At 36.2% G+C, this 12021-nt stretch overlaps 2 long non-coding RNA genes across 2 annotated transcripts; both read right to left on the bottom strand.

Moving 5' to 3' along the window:
* Positions 1–1881: 1881 nt before the first annotated feature.
* On the bottom strand, positions 1882–3286 carry LOC130015336 (uncharacterized). The gene is made up of 2 exons (XR_008790419.1): positions 3098–3286; positions 1882–2233 (listed from the first exon to the last, which is right to left on the bottom strand). It is a non-coding gene; the product is annotated as an uncharacterized LOC130015336 (long non-coding RNA).
* Positions 3287–9468: 6182 nt separating this feature from the next.
* Positions 9469–12021, bottom strand: LOC126673959 (uncharacterized). Its single transcript, XR_007639406.2, has 3 exons — positions 11840–12021; positions 10685–10769; positions 9469–9820 (listed from the first exon to the last, which is right to left on the bottom strand). It is a non-coding gene; the product is annotated as an uncharacterized LOC126673959 (long non-coding RNA).

Genomic DNA, 12021 nt, shown 5'->3' with positions numbered 1-12021 from the left:
ACAAGAGTTTGGCCATGTTAATCAAATCGATTCTTTCTCAAGAGGTATGATCATTTTCACTAATTATTTTGAGAGCTATATTTTGTTGGGTAATTAACGTTTGTCAGATTTGTAATTGAGTGTCATCACATTTTTGATTTTATGGGTAATCATTTATATGTTGATATTTTTATATGGTACAACCTGCTATGATTCTTTTATTTACTTACTATTTGGTTTGAATTTTAGTTAATTAATTGAGTTAGCTTTTCTTTTCTTTTTAATTGTGCATATATATAACCTGTACCCAAATTGTGAAAAGTGTGCACATCATTTTTCTTATGCAGCAGGTTTAATAATTTTATTTTTCATTTTTTTATTCTTATAAAGTGATAAAATTATGATTTAATTTCTAAAGTTTACAATTTAACTATTTAGTCCAAATCAATTTCAATAATCATATAGTAGCAATGTGAATTTGAAACTTGATATATGTTTGTGTTGGTACGTGTCGGCTTAGTTAGAGAATTATATAGTTTTATGCTAAAACACTTTATTTAGGGGTTCGATGTTCTGTGATGAATTAGATATGAGTTTCCTTATTTTTAAAATGGTTTTTATGGTTTATCAAAGAATGTTTCAAATATTAAATTTCGATTTTACTTTGGTTGGTTTTTGGTTCGGTTAGACTTGGATTGCCCAATTTGTGAGAAGATGCCTTGTATCGTGGTAACTTGCCTAACTCGCTACTTTGGGATTGTGAACTTAGTTTACGTTTTTATTTAAATTATTGAAATGATTTCCGGATTAAATTTTCTAAGCAGAAACTCAATAATGCTTGACTCGATTGTTTTACTCTAGTGCATGATCGTGTTGTGGTTATTCTTACTGTGAATTGCGCTTTGGAAAGTACCGTGCTAGTCCAATGTGGTGTCTAGTACTCCTTAGAGTTAGGATTAATTTTAGCTCTAATTTATATTTTTCTTAGACTCGTCAGATGCTCGTGTTTCCGAGTAAAATCAGGGTTAGGTGCTTGCAAGGAGTTTTGTGTGGTTTAACAAGCAGTGAGTTTATGTAATCGTTTACCGCTTTATTAAGTAAAGTATATTATTTTGAATATCCTAAATGCAACTTTGAAAGATTTTTTTAACTCATTATGAAATCTGGATTGGAACGAGCTACTCGATGGACAATATCGAGATTGTGTGCACCGGTAATATATATTTGGCGGATTATTATCTGGCCTACTTTGGTTATTGGCAGAGTTATATCTCTGGCCTACTTTGGTGAGGATGTGTTCCCCCTGCTCCTCTTCCTGTTGTGCCCGCTATTCTTGCTTCTTTGCCGGGCGCTTCTCCCGTTGTTGGTGCGTTCTTATTTGCTTTTGCCATTATTTTTCTATGTGCCAGTTTGTGTTGTTTCTCACTTTCGCTTTGATATGGCGTGATGGGAGTTTGTTTGTGACTACCAATCCTGTCACAGTTTCTCAGAAGTGTTTGTGGAGTAGTGAAAATGATCTTCCTCCCAAGAAGAAACCAGACATTTGTCCTTCTGTGTATGTCGCTCAGTCCTTTCCTCTGCCGCCGCCAAGGGTTCCTCCTTCTCCTGGTAGCCGGTCAATGATTACGCCCTCTTCTGGTTTCGGCGTCGTTTCAACTATTCCGCCCGCCGTTCCTCCAGTTTCGTCTGAGTTGCACACATCTCCCATGGATCCGTCTGCTGCTTCTTCATCGTTTCAGGGGGGTGATGAAAATGAAGAAGAGGAATGTCACGACCCAAAATCGAAGGCCGCGACCGACGCTAGGGAATGGGAATTGTAGTTCCAAAACCCGTAGCAAGCCTGAAATTCACTAAAACTTTTTCGCAATTATCATATAAACCTTGACCTTACAAACGAAAGCATTTAACAAAACAAAGATACATTTATATACACTAGTAAAGTCTTACAACTTGCTCGGGCTTATCGTTTCCGTATCAGGTACGTACTAGCCCGGCATAAACTACTAGTGTCAAAGTCACTTCACGGGTATCTACCTCCGTGGAACAAATACAATAATCATAGCCAACAAAGCGTATATTTAATGACAACAACTATAGACATCATAAAAACATGTTAATATGCTAGGCCACGACACCGGTCAGACTCACACTACTGCAGCAACTACGAAAGTCGGGACTGTACATAGCCCAAAGGAACCTCTGGTCAAAGAAGGACTTCTAGCCACGTATAGAATCTAGGTACCTGAAAAACACACTATTGGGGGGTCAGCTATTAAGCTGAGTGAGTTATACTTTACTTACCATATTATCAAAATAAGCATCGCATTTTAAAAACATTTTTAAAATATTTATACAATCATATTTTTAAACAATTCCAACATATACAATCACAGCAATTGCAAACAATTCACTAAATACAAGTATTTGATCCGAATGAAACCTTAATCTTAAACTCCTTAACCTCTCCTAATCCGTAACATATTCGAATCAAATCATCTTAATCCAAGTGGTACGGTCCCGAGATAGTTCGACCGAGTTACCGCTACCATGTGGCATAGTCCCGAGATAGTTCGACCGAGTTACTCATGCCACTGCTTAATCCCAAGTTGTGGGTCCCGAGATAGTTCGACCGAGTTACCCAACAGATACGGGTCCCGAGATAGTTCGACCGAGTTACCTCGTATCTGCCACAATTATAATCCTCCTTTCCAATACCCAAACATATTCCATTTCATAATTATAAATATGATCAACATTTAATGAGCTCATATCAACGTATCTATGTACGAATATCTAGACTTTCATAAACACCGGTGATCACACGGCCTATTGACGCCCAATAGGTAGCTCGTTTCTTCGGATCATATACAAACTCACATTGGCAAATAATTGACAAGTCATAAGCAAAGTAATACAATTCATATATCAAACAAGTCAATCCAATACAATGTAGTTCACTCCATAAACAAACAAATTGAATATAATTCAATCATATACCAACAATCCAAATCAAACAATTCAACTCAAATAACTAAGGCGATGCATTTAATAATAATAATATATAGTATATATAAAATAGTTTTTAATACGATAATAAGAGTGAGTAAAATATACTCACCGCTTGCTATCCATAATCTTCGATAATACCTAGCGATCTCGCGTTCCGTAAGTTTCGGGTTCCATTGGTAGTCGTCTCGTCAAGTCTACACAATTTCGATAATAACTCGAATTAATTACAATCTAACTATAATTAATTAATCCAAAACTAGATTTCTAGCCAACTTCGGCTATTGAAACCGTTTACTTAAAACAGTCTGACCACTAAATAAAATTGAAAATCTTAATATTCAGAACGTCGTCTACAACTTTCATTTAGGTCTCGGACTGAGATAAGTACCCGAAGGTTTCGGAATTTGGCTCTAAAGTTAATAACTTGGGGCTGTCCAAATTTCAGAGCTGCTATACGCAACATAATGTTCTGAATTATTTGAGCCATGTCGAGGCCAAACTAGCAGAAACTTAAACTTAGACATTTATAGACGACATCCTTAAGTTTCCGTACCAATAAACGGAACTTAATTTGGGGCTATATAGCTCAAGATATTGCCCTCGCAACATGGCTGTTTCGCAGCGCAAATTCTTGCAAAACGTCCAATTTATTAAGTTATCTCTTTAACGTTTTGGTCGATTAAAACAACCTTAAAACTCAATCCTACACCATATAATTCAGCCTCTAATCATGAAATTTTCATCAACCTAAATCACTAACATTTTCATTCTATTTTCATACCAAAATCTGTTTTCACGTCACACTCGTTTACTAATTCCATAACTTCGTGCATGACGTAAAACTTAACTTATTTGAACACCAACGAAGGGTGGAATCAGCCCACTATACTTACCACCGTGCCCTCCCCTGTTCATCAAGGGGAGGGGCTGCCATGAACAGCCCTGGTGCGTCACACCAGGCCTGTTCAGGCCTTGCTCGCTGCCGTGCTACGCCTAGCACGGCACAAGCTTCGCTGGTTGTGAAACCAGCGATAGGGTGGCTCTTCCACCTTCCAAACAGCCCCTACAACATGTATCAACATACACAACCAGCTAGGCATCAACTCTCACAACTCACCATACCAAACTTAGCTTATAACTCAATAATTCATGGCATAAAACATCAATTTTAACTCAAACAATCAACCTCTAACCATTAACACCAAAATCAACCAAAACAACCTTTAATGTTCTGAAAACCCTAATTTAAAATGAATTCCCTCATCTTGATTTGATGCCATAGATCAGTATATATCGTCCTCCTCGTTCCGTTGCCGCAAGAATCACGAAATTCGGATGAAAAACGAATCACCCATGGCCATTTGAAGTTTTCTTTAGAAGAGGTGATGAAGATGACGAATTTTCTGCTATTCCTTTGCTGGGAATTCATGTTTTGCTGATGGTATTTCCTATGAAATGAATATATATAGATTGGCAAAGGTTCTCTTTAGGTCCTTTAAGTTATTGATTCAAACCGCATCAATTTCTAACTTTTCTTTTGCTCATTTTTGCCAATCGATCACTTAATTATTTAGAATCAATAATATATGTATTATTTATATCCAAATAAATAATATTAGTCCATATCTCATAATACCGTTTTTCCAATATTTTATTTTGGCAATTTTGGCCAAAAACGCTCAATTTCCAATTTGAGCGAAAATGACTATTTCCATCACTTTTTCGTCTTTATTTTCATTTGATAAATATCGATATCCAAATAATCGATATTATTATCTTAAATACCAATTCCCGTCAATAATTTATTTAAATTATATTTTTTTGGGCAATAAAATTCTATTTTCCAATTTCTTAGGGACTTTAACTTATTTTAAATTCCAACTTTTCTTACGATTTTCTTTAGTCCCGTCAAACTATTTTAGGCATTATAATTATTAAAATTTCTTCTTTAAATATTTCCTTATTAAATCCTTCCGATAATTTCTTTTCTAGTCGCTTTATTATTTCAAATCGGACACGTGGCCTACTTTGGCAACGCCAGACATACGGGGTATTACATTCTTCCCCCCTTATAAAAATTCGTCCTCGAATTTTCCTATATTTTTTTTTCTGGTAAAGAACTTACCATTTCCTTACATCGTGTATTTCATCATCACGATGGCGTGTGAACTTGTCACTTCAATTATCGCACATCTTTCGCGTCCTTTTGTAGCTGTTTCTTATACGTCTTTTCACCATAATCGGATCCTTTTTAATGTACTTTGAATCTCCATTTTCTCGTTGGGCAATTCTTCGCATCTTCTCATTTCTTAGCGTTGATATTCTTCAACATTTATTTGTCGTTTTCTTCGCAATTCCTTGCGAGTCGTATTTGTAGCGTATCATATTTGATACTATCTTAAAACGTCCTTTAAATACCTTTTATTATTAATCAAAATCTTAATTTGATTAATTTAGAATAATTTAATTGAATAACTTAATATTTTAAGTTATTTTAAACTTATCCAAAATTGCTCTTCTGGTCAACTTTGACCTTTAAAATCACTTATATCGAGTAGCTCGTTTGTCAAACAAAATTAATAAACTTATAGTACGCAACGTTATCTCCAACTTTTATTTGAACATCGAGTCAAAAATAATTCTCGATGATGTCGAAAACTTGCGCTGAAATCGCCTCCTTAAGGTAGTTTTGAGACTACACTTGCAGGTCTTATAGGCCGTTGCTCAAGTCGATGAATCAAGCGTTTAAAAACGTTTAACTCTGAATTAAATTCAGTATTCTTATATTTTAATACCTCCTTTACAACTTTTGTGAAGAGTCGAATTCATTCCGACATCTCTTTGACCTTCGAAATCATCCTCGAAGTTGGCTTCTAGCCACATTTTTACCCTTCGATTAACTTATGTTTTTCGCTCACTTTTGTGCTTGAAAAACAATCAATCCAATCAAATGATTCCATGATTAAGCTCTCCAAATTTACTCCATGCAACACCATCTATTTATATTCTTTCACTCCGATTAAAAATAATCGGATCTCGGGGTCCAAACTTAGCCCGAATCATAGCCTCATAGGCTGATTATGGAACTGCGCCTTGTTATCACAAATTCCAACTTTATCTCATTTCAAAGATTCCTTTAACGTTTATACTTAACATGTACTTATACTTTTTTTTATTAAGTATAAGGTTGATCCTTTACCTTATTTCGAACCTTATCCCTTGATATTCGGGTTACCATGTTTGTCTGAACCAAACAATGCGTAATTTATTATGTTATACTCGATTAACGCCGTTCCTTTACTTTTCCTTCTTAATCTCGATTTATTTCTCAATATGTTATGACTACCATGCACTTGTTATTCCAAAATAACGTCTTTCCTTGTCCTTTAGTTGTTTGCGTTCTTTGATATTCACGATGAATTATTATTCCATAATAATTCTATCGGTTTCCTTTCGATCGTTAGGTTGTACTATTCTTAATAGTCTCTACCTTTGTTTCACATCACATAGACTTCTGAGTTTATCGGAGTCTGATGTCATTTTTTTTTTCTTAAGGTTCCTCGTATCTTTCCCATATCTGATTGTGTATATACTTATCTTTTTCCTTTTACACTTTCGCTGTGATACTCCGACTTAACCATTTATTAACTATTGACTTTAGAGTTAAATTTGTACGATCTTATATCTGATATCCTTATCAAGACCTGATGGTATATAGGAAATCTTTCCTTTTATACAAATATCATACTTCATGGTCCTCTAGTGTTGAACCTCATGAAGTTGAATGCTTGCTATACATTCCTTAACATATGCCGCGTCCATCTTTCATGGCGCAACTCTTATCTCTCGACCTTTTCACTTCAATCGTCCAAATCTGACTTGTAATACCTTTACCATTGTTCGATGTAATCCTTTCCTTTCCCTATTATATTTCTCGGTTATTTCATCATTCCTATTATAATACTTTTCGATCACTTTATCCGTCTCATTCCAATGTACATGTTGTACATGATACGTTTTGGTTCTTACAAACATATGACTACTGATTTCTTTATCATCGTCCGTTGAAGTTATTGTCTTCGTCTTATCGTATTTTTCGATCTTCTTGTACTTCTTGTTTTGACATCTCCAATACCGTTTATCGATAAGAGGTAAACCTGCTACCTGCTCGCATTTGTCAACGTATTGCATCTTTCAGTTAGCCTACCTTATTACGGTCTACTCCTCTTCTCATTCATTCTCATCCAGTATTTAAGTATTGTACGCGTATATTTTTAATCGTTCTTACCCTTATATGGTCTTTTCCATGGTCCGTATCTTCCTTGGATCTATACCCTTTCTTTTCTCGCTTTAGATGGCGTACTTTCACCCCGTATCACACTTGGGTAAGCACCAATCTTAGGTACCTTACCGATATCTTAAACGTCTCGCATCGATAAATTGCAATAATATTTATTATCATCAGGGCTTCATTCTTATATTGGGATGTATTTTATCACACACGTTCATTCTTGTTTATCAAGAATCTTTTATTATCGTTGTCGCAGGGCTTTACATCTGAGTTTCTTACAAAACAAATATATCTCAAACATTGCTGGTGCACCAGTCTTTCAAATTATTCTTTCGATTCAAACTCTTTTCATTTAAATCATTTAAAAACATTGGTACAATTGTAGCTCAGAGTGATGACACCTCTCATCACTAAAGAGTTGCTCGATAAAATCACGTTTTAAAAATTTTGACACGAGTATGATGCATGATTTACATTTTGAAAATATGTATTTTATACAGAAAATATATATATGTATACTCGTATGCATTACTACCGTGATTATGACATGCCACATATGATGACTGAGCACAATTGTACCATTAAATCACAAAATTTTCTTTCCTTGAAAATAATCGTAAGTCCCTTCAGATTACACACCTTGCGACATTAATGGCTTTTCATTATAATTTATTGGGGTTTATTATAATTTTGATATTGGAATTTTGTTATCCATTAACACTTATCGAAGTGTTTTATAGCCAATGCTATCCTCTACTAGCATTGCTAAATGAATATCCCGTTCCTTGTCTTTTAATACTCATGCGTCTCTATAGTTCATCATCTCGATCGTACTCTTATCTCACGTAGCCCTTAGGCTCACGTGTCAATCTTTCACAGCATACTTTCTTTGATATCATTTACGATCCTTGTGGTAATGGAAACGTAATATAGGAAATTACGTTTCACGCCATATATATTATGTATGTTATGTATTTTATGCATTCTTAGTTTCAATTATTGTAAAGCAACTATGTTTACGATAAAGCCTATATGTGCAGGTTTCTCAATCTATCTCAATAGGCATTATCCTAATAATACACAATTCTATCAATGTATGTCATATCAATCGATCACAGAATAAACAAAACAATACAAACATTTCAATCACATAAACATGTTTGGCACATAAGCATAGAATGCATTTCGTACTTGAAGCGTCTGACTGGACTCACCCCTTTTTCGGGTCACAATGCCACATCCGCGTCCTCTAACACGTCTAGCACTACCTCTACCTCTGTGCAAAATTGCGGGGTTATGCCAAATACTAGGAACAGTACCCTTATGAAGAGGGAATGTTGGTCTCTCACGTCAAAAGAAGAAAGGTGGAATGGAATCGTCATTCCACTCATGATCGCTGGCTATTTGACGAGCTTTAGCGAATAACATTCCAAAATGCTTAGGTGCATTATTGTATTACTCAACAAAGTCGGGTCCTAAACCCCTAATGTACTGATGGTTCACCTCTTCTGATGCTTCCTCTTCGGATAGGTCTTCCTAACTTTCCTCACTAATTTCCATCTCCGGGACAATGGTCCCACCTCGAGTTTGAACATCTGATATGCACTCATTCTGACGTATCTCCGATAGTCTGTCAGTATCTACATGAAATCCATTTGATAACTAGGAGGCGCTTCCTCCTCTTCTGATACAACATGTAGCTGAGCTCCATTTTGCTCAGATATGCTGAACAAGAACAATACTTAATCATGTGATACTGTCCAAACCACTTTTCGACAATATCCAATAATTTAATATATGATATGCACTATCTAACTTAAAGCTTGACTAACTATCTAAGCATACCATATTCACTTAAACACTTAAGCAATCTCTCACACACGCGTTCCACTCGGTAATAGACAGCCTATAACATCAAGCAAATTCAATCAGACACATATAATTAATAAGGCTCGACTCTATACGCTGCATTAGTACCTAGGTACTTAGGGTCAAACAGACACTTTTCAAAGACTGGCAGTGGTAACTGGACCAACTGCTCTGATACCACCTTTGTCACGACCCAAAATCGAAGGCCGCGACCGGCGCTAGGGAATGGGAATTGTAGTTCCAAAACCCGTAGCAAGCCTGAAATTCACTAAAACTTTTTCGCAATCATCATATAAACCTTGACCTTACAAACGGAAGCATTTAACAAAACAAAGATACATTTATATACACTAGTAAAGTCTTACAACTTGCTCGGGCTTATCGTTTCCGTATCAGGTACGTACTAGCCCGGCATAAACTACTAGTGTCAAAGTCACTTCACGGGTATCTACCTCCGTGGAACAAATACAATAATCGTAGCCAACAAAGCGTATATTTAATGACAACAACTATAGACATCATAAAAACATGTTAATATGCTAGGCCACGACACCGGTCAGACTCACACTACTGCAGCAACTACGAAAGTCGGGACTGTACATAGCCCAAAGGAACCTCTGATCAAAGAAGGACTTCTAGCCACGTATAGAATCTAGGTACCTGAAAAACACACTATTGGGGGATCAGCTATTAAGCTGAGTGAGTTATACTTTACTTACCATATTATCAAAATAAGCATCGCATTTTAAAAACATTTTTAAAATATTTATACAATCATATTTTTAAACAATTCCAACATATACAATCACAGCAATTGCAAACAATTCACTAAATACAAGTATTTGATCCGAACGAAACCTTAATCTTAAACTCCTTAACCTCTCCTAATCCGTAACATATTCGAATCAAATCATCTTAATCCAAGTGGTACGGTCCCGAGATAGTTCGACCGAGTTACCGCTACCATGTGGCATAGTCCCGAGATAGTTCGACCGAGTTGCTCATGCCACTGCTTAATCCCAAGTTGTGGGTCCCGAGATAGTTCGACCGAGTTACCCAACAGATACGGGTCCCGAGATAGTTCGACCGAGTTACCTCGTATCTGCCACAATTATAATCCTCCTTTCCAATACCCAAACATATTCCATTTCATAATTATAAATATGATCAACATTTAATGAGCTCATATCAACGTATCTATGTACGAATATCTAGACTTTCATAAACACCGGTGATCACACGGCCTATTGACGCCCAATAGGTAGCTCGTTTCTTCGGATCATATACAAACTCACATTGGCAAATAATTGACAAGTCATAAGCAAAGTAATACAATTCATATATCAAACAAGTCAATCCAATACAATGTAGTTCACTCCATAAACAAACAAATTGAATATAATTCAATCATATACCAACAATCCAAATCAAACAATTCAACTCAAATAACTAAGGCGATGCATTTAATAATAATAATATATAGTATATATAAAATAGTTTTTAATACGATAATAAGAGTGAGTAAAATATACTCACCGCTTGCTATCCATAATCTTCGATAATACCTAGCGATCTCGCGTTCCGTAAGTTTCGGGTTCCATTGGTAGTCGTCTCGTCAAGTCTACACAATTTCGATAATAACTCGAATTAATTACAATCTAACTATAATTAATTAATCCAAAACTAGATTTCTAGCCAACTTCGGCTATTGAAACCGTTTACTTAAAACAGTCTGACCACTAAATAAAATTGACATTCTTAATATTCAGAACGTCGTCTACAACTTTCATTTAGGTCTCGGACTGAGATAAGTACCCGAAGGTTTCGGAATTTGGCTCTAAAGTTAATAACTTGGGGCTGTCCAAATTTCAGAGCTGCTATACGCAACATAATGTTCTGAATTATTTGAGCCATTTCGAGGCCAAACTAGTAGAAACTTAAACTTAGACATTTATAGACGACATCCTTAAGTTTCCGTACCAATAAACGGAACTTAATTTGGGGCTATATAGCTCAAGATATTGCCCTCGCAACATGGCCGTTTCGCAGCGCAAATTCTTGCAAAACGTCCAATTTATTAAGTTATCTCTTTAACGTTTTGGTCGATTAAAACAACCTTAAAACTCAATCCTACACCATATAATTCAGCCTCTAATCATGAAATTTTCATCAACCTAAATCACTAACATTTTCATTCTATTTTCATACCAAAATCTGTTTTCACGTCACACTCGTTTACTAATTCCATAACTTCGTGCATGACGTAAAACTTAACTTATTTGAACACCAACGAAGGGTGGAATCAGCCCACTATACTTACCACCGTGCCCTCCCCTGTTCATCAAGGGGAGGGGCTGCCATGAACAGCCCTGGTGCGTCACACCAGGCCTGTTCAGGCCTTGCTCGCTGCCGTGCTACGCCTAGCACGGCGCAAGCTTCGCTGGTCGTGAAACCAGCGATAGGGTGGCTCTTCCACCTTCCAAACAGCCCCTACAACATGTATCAACATACACAACCAGCTAGGCATCAACTCTCACAACTCACCATACCAAACTTAGCTTATAACTCAATAATTCATGGCATAAAACATCAATTTTAACTCAAACAAGCAACCTCTAACCATTAACACCAAAATCAACCAAAACAACCTTTAATGTTCTGAAAACCCTAATTTAAAATGAATTCCCTCACCTTGATTTGATGCCATAGATCAGTAGATATCGTCCTCCTCGTTCCGTTGCCGCAAGAATCACGAAATTCGGATGAAAAACGAATCACCCATGGCCATTTGAAGTTTTCTTTAAAAGAGGTGATGAAGATGACGAATTTTCTGCTATTCCTTTGCTGGGAATTCATGTTTTGCTGATGGTATT

The sequence above is a fragment of the Mercurialis annua genome, linkage group LG3, assembly GCF_937616625.2.
Source record: "Mercurialis annua linkage group LG3, ddMerAnnu1.2, whole genome shotgun sequence".
NCBI lineage: Eukaryota > Viridiplantae > Streptophyta > Magnoliopsida > Malpighiales > Euphorbiaceae > Mercurialis > Mercurialis annua.
This window is presented reverse-complemented; position numbering and strand designations above follow the sequence as displayed.